The sequence below is a fragment of the Cavia porcellus genome, unplaced genomic scaffold (genome assembly GCF_034190915.1).
Source record: "Cavia porcellus strain 051 isolate PalLab524CR breed Dunkin Hartley unplaced genomic scaffold, mCavPor4.1 scaffold_8, whole genome shotgun sequence".
NCBI lineage: Eukaryota > Metazoa > Chordata > Mammalia > Rodentia > Caviidae > Cavia > Cavia porcellus.
Window position 1 is genome coordinate 42995932 of NW_026947491.1, and position 12323 is coordinate 43008254.

A 12323-nucleotide genomic window follows, 5' to 3' on the forward strand; every position below is an offset into this window, starting at 1 on the left:
GATATGCTGGTGGACCAGTTAGGCTGTATCCTCTCAGAGTGGGTCTCTTTCCTGACTATAGTGCTTCCGCAATACCTGTACAAAATCAAGATTCTGTTAGTAAAGAGTAAGACAGGACTTGGAAGTGATAAAATATTCAAAAGTGTCTACCACTGAACCCAGGAGAACCTGAGCCCTAAAGCCTCTCACAGAGCTGGAGATACACCACAGAGCCATGAACCTCAGCAACAGGAGGCCAAGCAATTTCTCTGACGGCCTGTGGGTCTCCTCCCTGTTCTCTGGCTTTCCCTTAGTTTAGATTCATCTGGGAAGTTTTTTTGTTTTTTAATTTTTGTTCATTTGTTTTGAGACAGGGTCTTGCTATGTATGTAGTCCAGGCCAGCCTTGAACTCACTATGTAGCTCAAGCTGGCCTCAAATTCATAGCAATCCTCCTGCCTGAGGCCCCCAAATGCTGAGATTATAACATGTACCACCACATCCTGCTCATCTGAGATTTCTATCCTACCAGTCTCTGGTTCCCACTCCACACCAATTAAATAGAATCTCAGGGTGCGAGCGCAGGCCCCGCTATTCGTCATCTGCTCTGCAGATGATTCTTAGGTGGCAGTAGGTGAAGCATCAACTGCCGTGCTGCTTCCCCTTTGCCTTGGCTCAGCCCTCCTGTGTGTACTTCACCTCCCGCCTGCTTATCCTCACCAGCTCTGTCGTGTTCTCCTCCATCCCAGCAATGCTGCAGTGCTGTTCTTCCTGCCCAGACACTAACAGCCTTTACCACCTCCAGATTCTCTCAGCTTCAACCCCCATTGCTCACAGCTCCACTGTCTGTGTTGCCAAGAGGATCCCAGAGACTAAGAATGTGATTGGTCCCCTGCCCATCATTCCTTCGCAGTCTACACCGCAGGTTCCTTTGGAGATGGAGCTGACCAGGAAAAGACAAGGTCCAGTGGTAAAGAATATGGCTGATGGGCTGGGGATCTAGCTCAGTGGCATAAGTGCCTGCCTGGCAAGTGTGAGGTTGCAAGTTGGATCCCTGGTACAAAAAAAAAAAAAAAAAAAAAAAAGAATAAAAAGTGAATATGGTGCTTGAGGGATGTTCCTTCCACAGGAGCTGAGTCCTGTCAGTGGTCTTAGCAGGACACAGTGCTGGGTGCCTAGTTCTCTTTGATGATCAAAGGCTGTTCTCAGGTTACAAACTTGCACATAAATTTCCCCCTTCTACCTTTTATCTGTGTTTAATTACAAGGACACACAGACACACACTTGCAAGAAAAAACATGCAAATAATTACACTGCCTCTGGCCAGACATCCCTGTGTCTCACTTCCTCGTGATGTCCCTGCTCACTTTCCCATCACCAGGCTGGAGGCACAGAGTGGGGACCTTTAGAAGAGGCAATGGGTCAGGAACAGCCTGCTTGAGTTCAAGTCCCATCTTTGCTCCCACAGGGGAGGATCTTGGCCAGTTTGCCTCGGCCATGGCTCAGTTTCTTCCCCTGCAAAACTAGATTGCCATCTACTTTATAGAGTCAATGAGGTAGACTCCTCCCCTTGTGTCCCCTGTGCCTCCAGGAACAGCAAGTTCCTTCTCCCACTGTCCCAACCTTGGGTCTGTAGTACGTGGCAGAGTGGTCTTCTGAGTCCCAGGGGAAAGAGTCATGATTACTGTCCCTTTTCTGTGCGTGACTTATAGGAGGAAAGACACCTTACTTGAGCCTCCTGGTCTAGGCATGTTCTCTAGTTCAGCTTCTCCCTAACTTTTCTTGTAGAGTTAGGGAATGAGTGCCTCATTTGAGGGAATCAGCTTTATTGGGCCACTTATCTTTTTATAGAGAAAAGGAGGGTGAGTAGAAGATTCCCAGGCCCCTAGAGGGTAATAATCATTTCGCCTCAAAAATTACACAGTTGAGTATGATTTCCCTAATAGCTTCAATGGGCATGAAAAAAAATGCCTGGGCTTGACTATCCTGGCAACATAGGTTTTCCAGTAACTAGGGCTATCTGATTCTAGCATTGATTTGGAATCATAAGGCCTCTGTGCCCTGTTTTAATAGTTTGATCATCAGGGGCTGGGGATTTAGCTCAGAAGTGCCTGCCTGGCAAGTGCGAGGTCATGAATTCGATCCCTGGCACCAAAAAAAAAAGCAGGGTCAAAACACTTGATATGAGTCACAACAGTGGCCAGCTTCTGTGGAGTGTGTGTGTGCTGTGTTTATCACAGGGACAATCCCTGATCTAATCCTTACAACACATGTGGTGGGTCCTATTCTTTCTGTAGCTGAGGGAACGAAGCTTAAGATGAAAAAAGTTCCTGAAGTTCACACAGCAGGTGAGCCGCAGAGCCCGAGGTGTTCAGAGTCTGTGCTCTTGGCTATCACTTTCTGCTGACTCCTTAAGTTGCTAGCTATGAGGTCTGCATCTAAAACACTTACCAGCATATGCAGAAAGGTTAAAGTACAAATTGAAAAGTGAACACTAGGGAAATGTGAAATTGGAAAACATAAAGGTTATATCACAACTGGCAGGAGAAGTGAAAAAAATAACTCAAATTTTGGGCAGGGGGGAATCGGGTTGAAAATGACAAAATAAGCCAATGCACATACCAGCTTCTCAGAAATAAATCCCATTGTTCTGTGTCACTAACATGCATTAATTAGAAGACTCTGATTCTTATTGCAGAATTATCCCACAAACCTAAATTAAGAGTCATGCTGTAGAAAGCACATGTGAGGTCATAGCAGGTGCACGTCATTGGTTATGAATGGCCAAGGGGAGTGGTGACCAAGTTGGTGCATCCAGGAGAGTCCTCCGGAAGAGCGCTGGGGCTCGTTACTAAGGTGTGCGGAACTCAAGTGTCCATAAATTATTTTGGCAACCTTAGTAAATGGATGGCTGAATTGTCATAATTCTCTCTCTCTCTCTCTCTCTCTCTCTCTCTCTCTCTCTCTCTCTCTGTCTGTCTGTCTTATCTCTGTCTCTGTCTCTCTCATCTTTCTCTGTCTTTCTCTCTTCCCTTTGTGCTTAGGGAAACTTTGGTTTCACTGACTGTGGTGCTCATACCCCACTGAGAGTACTGTGCCAGTGAAGAGGCTGTTAGAAAAATAGGCCCAGGGGCTGGGGATTTAGCTCAGCGGCATAAGCACCTGCCTTGCAAGCAGGCGGTTGTGAGTTCGATCCCCGGTACCGATAAAAATGAAAAAGCCAAAAAAAAAAAAAAAAAAAGAAAAATAGGCCCAAAGTATGCCCTTACGGGGAACTATTGAAAGAAATGGGGAGGAGACAGGGAGGCTTGGGAGCTGAGTTTCTCACATCACCACCCCAAACCTCAGGGTATGCAGAGTATGGAGGAATGGGCGAGCTCTCAGAGGACCTACACTGGACTCACTGTAAAAGTTACACAGCAAGGGGCTGGGGATTTAGCTCAGTGGCATAAGCACCTGCCTTGCAAGCAGGCAGTCGTGAGTTCGATCCCCGGTGCCGATAAAAATGAAAAAGACCAAAAAAAAAAAAAAAAAAAAGTTACACAGCACATAGAAGGCACAATGTGAGGGCTGCAGGCTCTGTGGGGCAGAAAGGATTCTTCCAAAGCCAGGGAAACTGCCCAAAGGGAGACGACATTGAAGAAGAAAGAGGAGGCAAGGACTAGGGCCCAGAAGCAGGGGTACAAATGGAATGTTTTGATAATAGTGTGTTCACTGGTTTGCTTTCAGTTAAGGATTTTACATAATTGGAGACTGAGGAAAGAAGACCATTTAAATGCCAGGTTAAAGAGTGAAGGCTCTCCTATAAACTCGAAGGCATCTCCAAGGGGAAGGTGGATTCTTTGGATATTTTGGGAAAATTCATCTTACAGGGGTGAGGAGGAATTGAAGAGGGAAAGCTTAATCCATCTGGACCAGGGCCAAGGCAATGGTGATACAGAGGAAGGAGCAGATGAGGGCGATGCCGGGAAACCACAAGCTCCAATCCAATGTGTGACTATACCTGGGAGACACGGGTGGAGTGACACAGCACCCTGGTGTCCTATGTCAAGGGGAAAAGTTGCCATGGAAAATAGTGAACTCATTTGATAGCCCAGGAGGATACAGTTTAGCTTTTGGGAGGCAGATTCGGACTCCATACAAAGCCCTTTAGCTCATATTGTGATAGAATGAAATTAGCTGCACCAGGACCAGTGATGCCCGGTCCTATAGATGCTAGGATGCTGCAGGGAGAGAGGATGGGCTTGAGGATCTGTGACTCTGTGACAGGGATTGGGAGGGCGCTGCAGACAGACAGCACTGCCTGGGAGCAGGCTGAGAGATGAGAGGGTGGTGATGAAAGAGTGGGTGGGGAACAGATGTCTGAGCCTAGAGGAGGGAGCAAACGGGTGTGGGGAAGAAAGAGTGGGATGCGTTTGTCTGTATGAGGCAGAGCAGGTGGGTGAGGGCCTCAGCACTTCAAGTCCCCACTGCTCCAGGCCAGGTCTTTGGGTTACATCCAGGTTTTGTGGATCTAGGTTTAAAAAAATAAAAGAGCTCCATAAGATCACACAAAGATATTTTCCTGATTGTCCCTGTCCCCGCTTACTGTTGCAGACTTGCATACGTATCCTCTTAAAAGTCCCCAGGGCTGAATCATGTCTGCTCAGGAGCATGAAAGTCGCCCTGTCTCAGACTCTAGTTCCAGCTCTCTGCATCATGTCCGCTGCTGATCCAGACCTAGCTGTTGCTTCCTCTGTCCCCTTGCTGCAGAGGTGCTGGGTCAATTCACTCCCAGGGCCATTGGCCTGTGTGCTGATGGTATTGGCTTCCAGGGACCCTTTGTACAGCAATATCCTGGTCCCAGGGTCAGGAGCCTTCTCTGCCAATATTGAGGTACTTTCCACCAATGGATTCAAAAGGCAATTTATGTTGACTCCTCCCCTGGGCTAAAAGAAGAGTTTACTACAAGGTAGTAATTTCCTGGATGGCCCAGATTCCACAAAGAAGGGGTTGAACCAGTTGACCCCTACTGCCAATTCTCTATTCTGGTCCCATCCTACATCGTGTGTCAGGGTCATGTGAGCAGCAGAAGCTGCGAGTGAGAGTTGTTTCTAGAAGGCCTTGGGGGTAGGACCAGCAATGAACAACATCTCTAATGTAAAAAACCCGGCACTTAGAGTGTTTGGTAGTGTCAGATGCTTCCAGGGCATCAGCATTCACTTAACTCTCACAATAGTTCTCTGACACAGACACCGTTTCCTTTTTTAGGCTTGGAAACTGATATTAAAATTTAAATAATTCACCTAATGATGTACACTAGGACTCAAATCTAGGTCTTTCAGGGCTCAAAGTACCATCATGCTCAAGTTCACACCATTCTTTTGACCATCCTGGTTCAGCTGGCCCAGTTTCCTAGATCAGGAGACCACTTTGCGCTGAGTGGTTTTGTTTGCTCATGTCTACATTGCCTTGCTTATTAAATCAACAAGCAGTGTGATAGAGCACTTATGCTTAGGACACCCTGGTGACCAACTCACAGGGCTTCCAGTTGGGAAGGGGGCAACATACATGGATATGAACTGAGGGGGAGGCTCACTGTACAGTTAAGAAAGCTTCCTTGAAGGATCACACAGCCCTGGCCAGGGAGAAGTCAGAAATGCTCTTCTAGTTCTGACTGCACTCTTCACTCCCTCTGACTCCTGCCCTAGGCTCCAGTTCCTCATCAGTAGAAAGAAGATGGCTTCTAGGCTCTCTTCCAATTCCATCATCTCTTGAATCTACAATGAGGGTAGGAATCCCTTGTAGGATCAAACCGAGGCTTTAGATGTAGGATCACATCTAGGCTTTAGATGTGATGACCCAAGAGCCACAGAGGTGTGGCAGCACTAGGAGAGTAGACATGTATAAGTCTAGTAATCAAGTTTAGGGGATCAGAGACATCTAGAAGTCTCCAGGAAAATTGGAACCTCGAACCCAACAGGTGAAATCTTGAGACCATGGTACCAGGGGAAAGAAGTCCTTCACAGGACCTAGACCCTCAGGAATCCCCTTGGGGCAGTCTGATACCCCAGTACCCGAGTTTTCTCCCAGCTCTGGCAAATTGACATTGATAAAATACAAAGCAAAGTGTCTGCAATCTCCCCAGTCTCTACCCTGAGGAACACAGCTTCATTCATATTATCCCTGGGTCACAGCCTCAGCTTCACATGGCCTTTAATGAGTTATTGGAAAAATCTAACCAGAGGGAAACTGCATTAAATTACTGCAGAGAGAGCCACACCCTCATATTGAATAAATCCCTGGAACAGGAGTCTCCTTCCCACTGGCAAGGTCCCAACAGAGAAGTGAAAATAAACACCATAAAGCAATGGTGGCAAACCTTTTAGCGCTTTCAGTGATGACAAACAGCCCACTGAGGCATCTTTGCTATAGGTTTACCACCACTGCCAGAAAGGAAAGAGGGATCTGGCTAGGCCTCTGGCTTCCTTACATCATCCATGCCAAATATCTCATTATTGATAACACACTGCAGTTATCTCATCAGCTGCTCTGAGGAGCTAACAAAATTGTCTGCCTGCCTCTTGGCCCTGCTCTTCCCACCAGTTGCTCCTCTCATGTAGTCCCTCCCCACAGCTTCAACCACGGTCCCTTCATACGTACATCTTCCCTTGCACAGAACAGATATGCCAAGATATGCTGTATGTCAGGAAATGCTGTGCAGGAAATTCTCCTTTTCAACCCCAGCTCCCAGTCTCCCTTGATCCCTGTTCATGTTTATCCTGTAGAACAGCCCAGCAGTATCTCCAGCTCAACTTCCTTCTACCTACCACTGCAGCCTTCCCACAAAGTTGAAATTGGGTGAGGTACATGAATGCTTCAGGGCCAGGCATGATTTCAAGTAAAACATACCTTTCATGGAATACTAGGTACTGTGTAATATAACTGGCCCCCTGCCCTGAGTGTTCTCATCCCGAAATAGGAAATCACTTCCCTGACCCTCAAGAGTCATATAAGATGCTGTGTTTGTTGGTTATATTTCTCTCATTGCTGAGACAAAATACCTAAGGCCCAGATTAAGGAAGGAAAGATTTATTTAGCTCACAGTTTGTGGAAGTTATAGTCTGTAATCAGCTGGCTCCAAGGCAGGGTAACACGGCTGAGAGGCAAGTTTATGGCAGTGATAGCGAAAACAAGAGAGCAAAGGGAGGCGTGCGCAGAGAAGACTCTTTCTGTCCTTTGTATTATATATAGGTTACCCATCCTAAGGTGGATATAGTATTCTCACCCATAATCCTAGCATTGGACCATGAATCAATCACAGACTCTAGAAACCTGCCCCAGTGACTGCATGAGGCTTTGGAAGAACATTCAGATGTTATGGCAAAAATGAGAAATTCACTCATGGGAGACGGAGAATCAAGAAACAAGTTTAATTGAAATCACTGGTAGACAGCAGGACAGCTTTACAGCTGAGGCTGCGAACTCTCCAAGAACTCTCTCCAAACATCTGGCTTGTTTGTCACTCAGGATGTGGCCATAAGTTATCCGGCCAAACTGCTTGTTCCAAACTTTGTGGGTTTTATGGTTAATTAAGGAGGGGACTATTCTAGAAAACTAAGGGAAAGCTTCATTTAAAGTATAGCTACTGGCTAAAATGGGAGTCTAGAAAATGAAATGAAGTTTCTTTTACTCTCACACACACATAAAACCTTAACATTCTTCCCCTGACCCCCCAAAGACTCATGCACATCCTTTATACAAAAAGCATTTAGTCCATCTCTAAGAGCTGCCAAAATTTTAAAAGTTTCAGCATTGCTGAAAAGTCTAAGTCCCAAGTCTCCTCTGAGATGTAAGGCAAACTCTTAGCTGTGAGCCCCTGTACAGATGAAAAGAAAATTAAACACTTCCAATATTCAGTGGCACAAGATAAACATCACCATTCCAAAAGATACAAACAGGAGAATACAAAGTAATGGTACCAAAGCAAGTCCAAAATTTGGCAGTGCAAACATTAAGTCCTATGATTCCATGTGGAACATCCAAAGCAATCTGTAGTGAGTTGTAAGCTCCAAAAGGCTTGCATGACTCTCTTCCTGTGGCACTTCTGGTGGTTGTAGCTCCCACAGCTTCTCTCTTAGGCTTGCTCTGCTCAATCTTTGTGGCCTTCCTTAGATGATCTACATTCCTGACTTTTTTTCAAACTTCTGGGAACTCCATTGTACTTTTGGCTTTTCCTCACAGCTTCATGCACTGCCCTCTCAGGCACACTGCCTGGCCTCCCAGGCCTTCTGAAATCTAGGTGGAAGCCTTCTTAACTTCCTAATGCTTGCATTCTGCATATACCTACATCCAGTGCCACAAGGATGGTGCATGGTCTGCTGCTAGCTGGAGCAGTAGCCAAGTTTTCTTCTCTCTTGGCTGTAGGGGTTGAGTGCCTCAATTGTTTAGCACTCTGAACCTGATCCTGAGCAACAATTCTGTACACCACCATTCTGGAACCTGGTGTGGCCACTGCTGCAATTCTGAAACATGGTACAGCCCATTGCCATCCTGCAACATTGTGCTTTGTGGCTAAGCAAAGTCTTTTGGGGCTGCAAAGGGTGGTGTTATTGTTTATATTCAGATGTCCCCGACTCCAAGCCTCATACAGTCATGGACATGGGAAAATCTAGAGTTGTGATTGGTTCACTATCTAGTGCTCAGATTGATAGTATGAGTGCTACACCCACCTGGGGGTAGAGCCAGTATACAGTGTAATGGCAGGAAGAAGGCATGTCTTTCTCTCTTGCTGTTCATGCTTGCTGTTTACAGCTGCCATGAATCACTGTCCCTCAGCCATGTCATTTTGCCTTGGAACCAACTGAGTATGGACTGAAACCTCAAACCTGTAAGAAATAAACTTTATCTTCCCTAACTTTGGGCATCTGGTATTTTGTCTCAACAATGAGAAAGAAAAGTAACTAAGACAGGTGGAAATGTTCTGTTTCTTGTGATGCCCTCAGGCCATCTTTTCTGTTCTTCTGTTACTTCTCAGCAATTAAGATCTCCTTAGCTCTGTCTTTGCAGTCCACAGATTTACTGGGGCTTCCTTTCTGGCCAACTCATAACATTTTAAATCATTCTGCTAACCTCTTTGCTCTTGATTCTTAACACATATATGGCTAAAAGCCCTCAACAACAACCACACCACACCCTCAACATTGAACTGCCTTGAAACACTTTATGTCTGTCAGTTTAATTAGCCCACTGCCTTTAATCTTAGTCCAAGGCAAAATCTCTGGACATGAGAAAAATAGAGATGAACTTTTTTCCAAGCCATAAATTACACCATCTGGACTCTAGCAGCCAATGCAGTCCTTCTTCCCAGCAGAAATCTCCCAAGCCAGGTCTTTACTAGCAGAATTTCTATTAGTTTTCTGGTCTTCAGAGCTCTGACCAGAAACTCCCATACAGAACAGCCTAAGGAATTCCAGCACCACTCAGATGATATCTCAGAACCTTTCCAAACTTTTCCCACAAGCCATTCCCAAAGGCTCTTGAACCACACGGTCAGGTATAGTCATAGCAATGGCCCCACTCCTAGTACCAAATTCTATGTTGTGTATTTTTCTCTTGTTGCTGAGACAAAATATCCAAGGCCCCAGATTAAGGAAGAAAAAGTTTATTTAGCTCACAATTTGTGGAAGTTACAGTCTGTGATCTGCTGGCTCCAAGGCAGGGTAACATGGCTGAGAGGCAACAGTTTATGGCAGTGGAAGATAGCAAAAACAAGAGAGAAAAAGGAGCAGTGCACAGAGAAGACAGTTTCTCTCCCTTATATTATACGTAGGTTACCCACCCTAGGGTGGGTATAGTGTTCATACACTTAATCCCAGCATTGGACTATGAATCAATCACAAACTCTATAAGCCTTCCCCCATGACTGAATGAGGCTTTGGGGAACATCCAGACACAAACCATAACAGTTGTTGTATGCAGAAAAGCTGCTGTGACAAAAGGTGCAATAGCTATAATTAGTCCTATTTTATAACTAAAGTAACTGAGGCTCAGAGCTGCTAAGTAATTTTCTTAATGTCTCATAGTAAGCGTTGGGTCTGTGTTCAAATCCCTTTCTTCTTTCTACTCTATCAGTTTACCTCCAGACCCTCAAGGGGCAGCTTTCTTTAGCTTTTTGAATTCCTGTCCCACCTACCAACAATTTCCATATCTTATATTAGTAAAATTTTCACTAACTAAATATACAGGTATTCATAATATTAAACATGCTTTCCCCTACTCTGCATCTTGCTCCTTCTCTGCCCCCTGCCACGAAGTCTGCATTTACAGGAGTTGTCTCACTTCCCCCATCCCAACTCCCAACGGCCACAAGCTATCCCAGAGTGGTGTGTATCCCACTGCAGAAAGGCCAGAATATCCCTAAACACAGCCAGAAAAACCCAGAGAAGAAAGTTTAAATTCAGTACCTTAGACTGGAAACGCAAGCACATCTGAGCTGGAGTCACAGTCAAAGTCCAAGAGAACAGAACTTTTTGGGACCCTAGCATGGGACCCAAGATCCTGTCTTTCTTTGCTTCTCTTCCTAGGCTACCTGGGCCAGAAAGTGTCCACACCCCCCAGAAAGTAACCCTCTTCCATTCTAATTGAACCAGAGGGAAGCAGTGAGACCCAGCTTCTTACTTCACAGCAGCCTTTGTGCCCCCAGCATCTCATGTGATCCTTAAAGTTGAGGGGAATTATTATCATTTCCTTTTTAGAGATAAAAACATTCAGGACCAGAGGGCCAGTAATTGCTGTGCCTCAAATCCTCCTTCCTAGGTCTGTGCACTTTCATACTATTCCTTTCAACATGGATATTTATTTACCTGCAGTTTAATTAATGGGTCAGGTTTTTATAATTTATTAGAAAATAAAGTATAGAACTATATGTCCAATATGCTATCCACTAGAAGTGTAGCTATTTAAACTTAAAGTGTAAGTGAATTCATTTCCTCTCATAGCCCCATTTCGAGTGCTCCTGTTTATGCCTAGCCTGTTGGATGCAACAAAATGGAACAGGCCCACCACTGCAGGAAGTTCTGCTTGATTTCTGAGTCTGGCTTAGCTGGGCCTCCATTCAGGTTCCCTCACAAGACTGTAATCAAGGTGTCTAACCTGTCTGTGGCTCAGAGTCCCGAGATCACTCAAGTTGTTGGGAAACTTTGGACCCTGTGGCTGTGGGCTGAGACCTCACAGTTACTCTTTACAGCTATGGCTCAGCAAGGCTGCTGTTTCTTCAAGGCCAGGTGAAGAGTGCTCTGTTACCTGCTGGGACAATCTCTCTTCCAGCTGATGAGGGGCTGGAAACCCTTCTCTTGTGCTATATCATGTAACACAAATAGAGTGACATCCCTTGCTTTTGTTTTAATCTACTGGCTAGAAGCTCTTGCTTCTCATCTTACAGGTTTCACCCACACTTAGGAGGGGATTCTCCAACAGGAGTGGGCACCAGGGGACAAGAATCACTGGGGACATCTGAGATACCTGCCTATTACTACATAGTACCATGGAATAAAAACACAAACAATACAAATCCACGATTTTACTATTGAAGAGAACCATTGTCAACATTTTTGTTGACATATTTCCTCCTAGTTTTCTGACCATACTTTTTTTTTTTTTTTTTTTTGTCTTTTTCGTTTTTATCGGTACCAGGGATTGAACCCACGACTGCCTGCTTGCAAGGCAGGCACTTATGCCATTGAGCTAAATCCCCAGCCCCAGACCATACCTCTTTTTATATGATTAAAATCATATGATATGTGCACTTGAATTTGGATTTTTTGTCTCATTGCTGCATTATTGGCAAAAATCAAGTATATAAGGTATACAGTTTGATGTTTTGAAATTCATTTACATTAAGAAATGATAATCATTTCAAGCTAATTACCAAATTCAACACTCCACGTAACTACCTTCAAAAAATTTATATAGTTAAAAATTTGGAATTTTAAAAAATTCCTCTCATCAAAATATGATTATAAGGCTGGGAATGTATCTCAGCACTTGCTTAATACATGTGGGGCCCTGGGTTTAATCCTCAACACAAGGGGAAAAAAACCATTACAAACATCATTACTAATGACTGGATATTATGATTTATTTAATAATTCTCGACTGCTGACCATTTATTCCTTTTTCTTCTTTGCTTTATTATGAACACTGTGACAAGTATCGTTGTGTGCAAAGGTTTTTCTGTACGCCATGTTACTTCCTACACGGAAATTATTGTTTGAAGGATATATATATACAATTTGTAAAGCTATCGTAAAGTACAACCAACACACTGCTTTTCCCAGTGTGCTAGCTGATGCTCCCCAGGAAGAT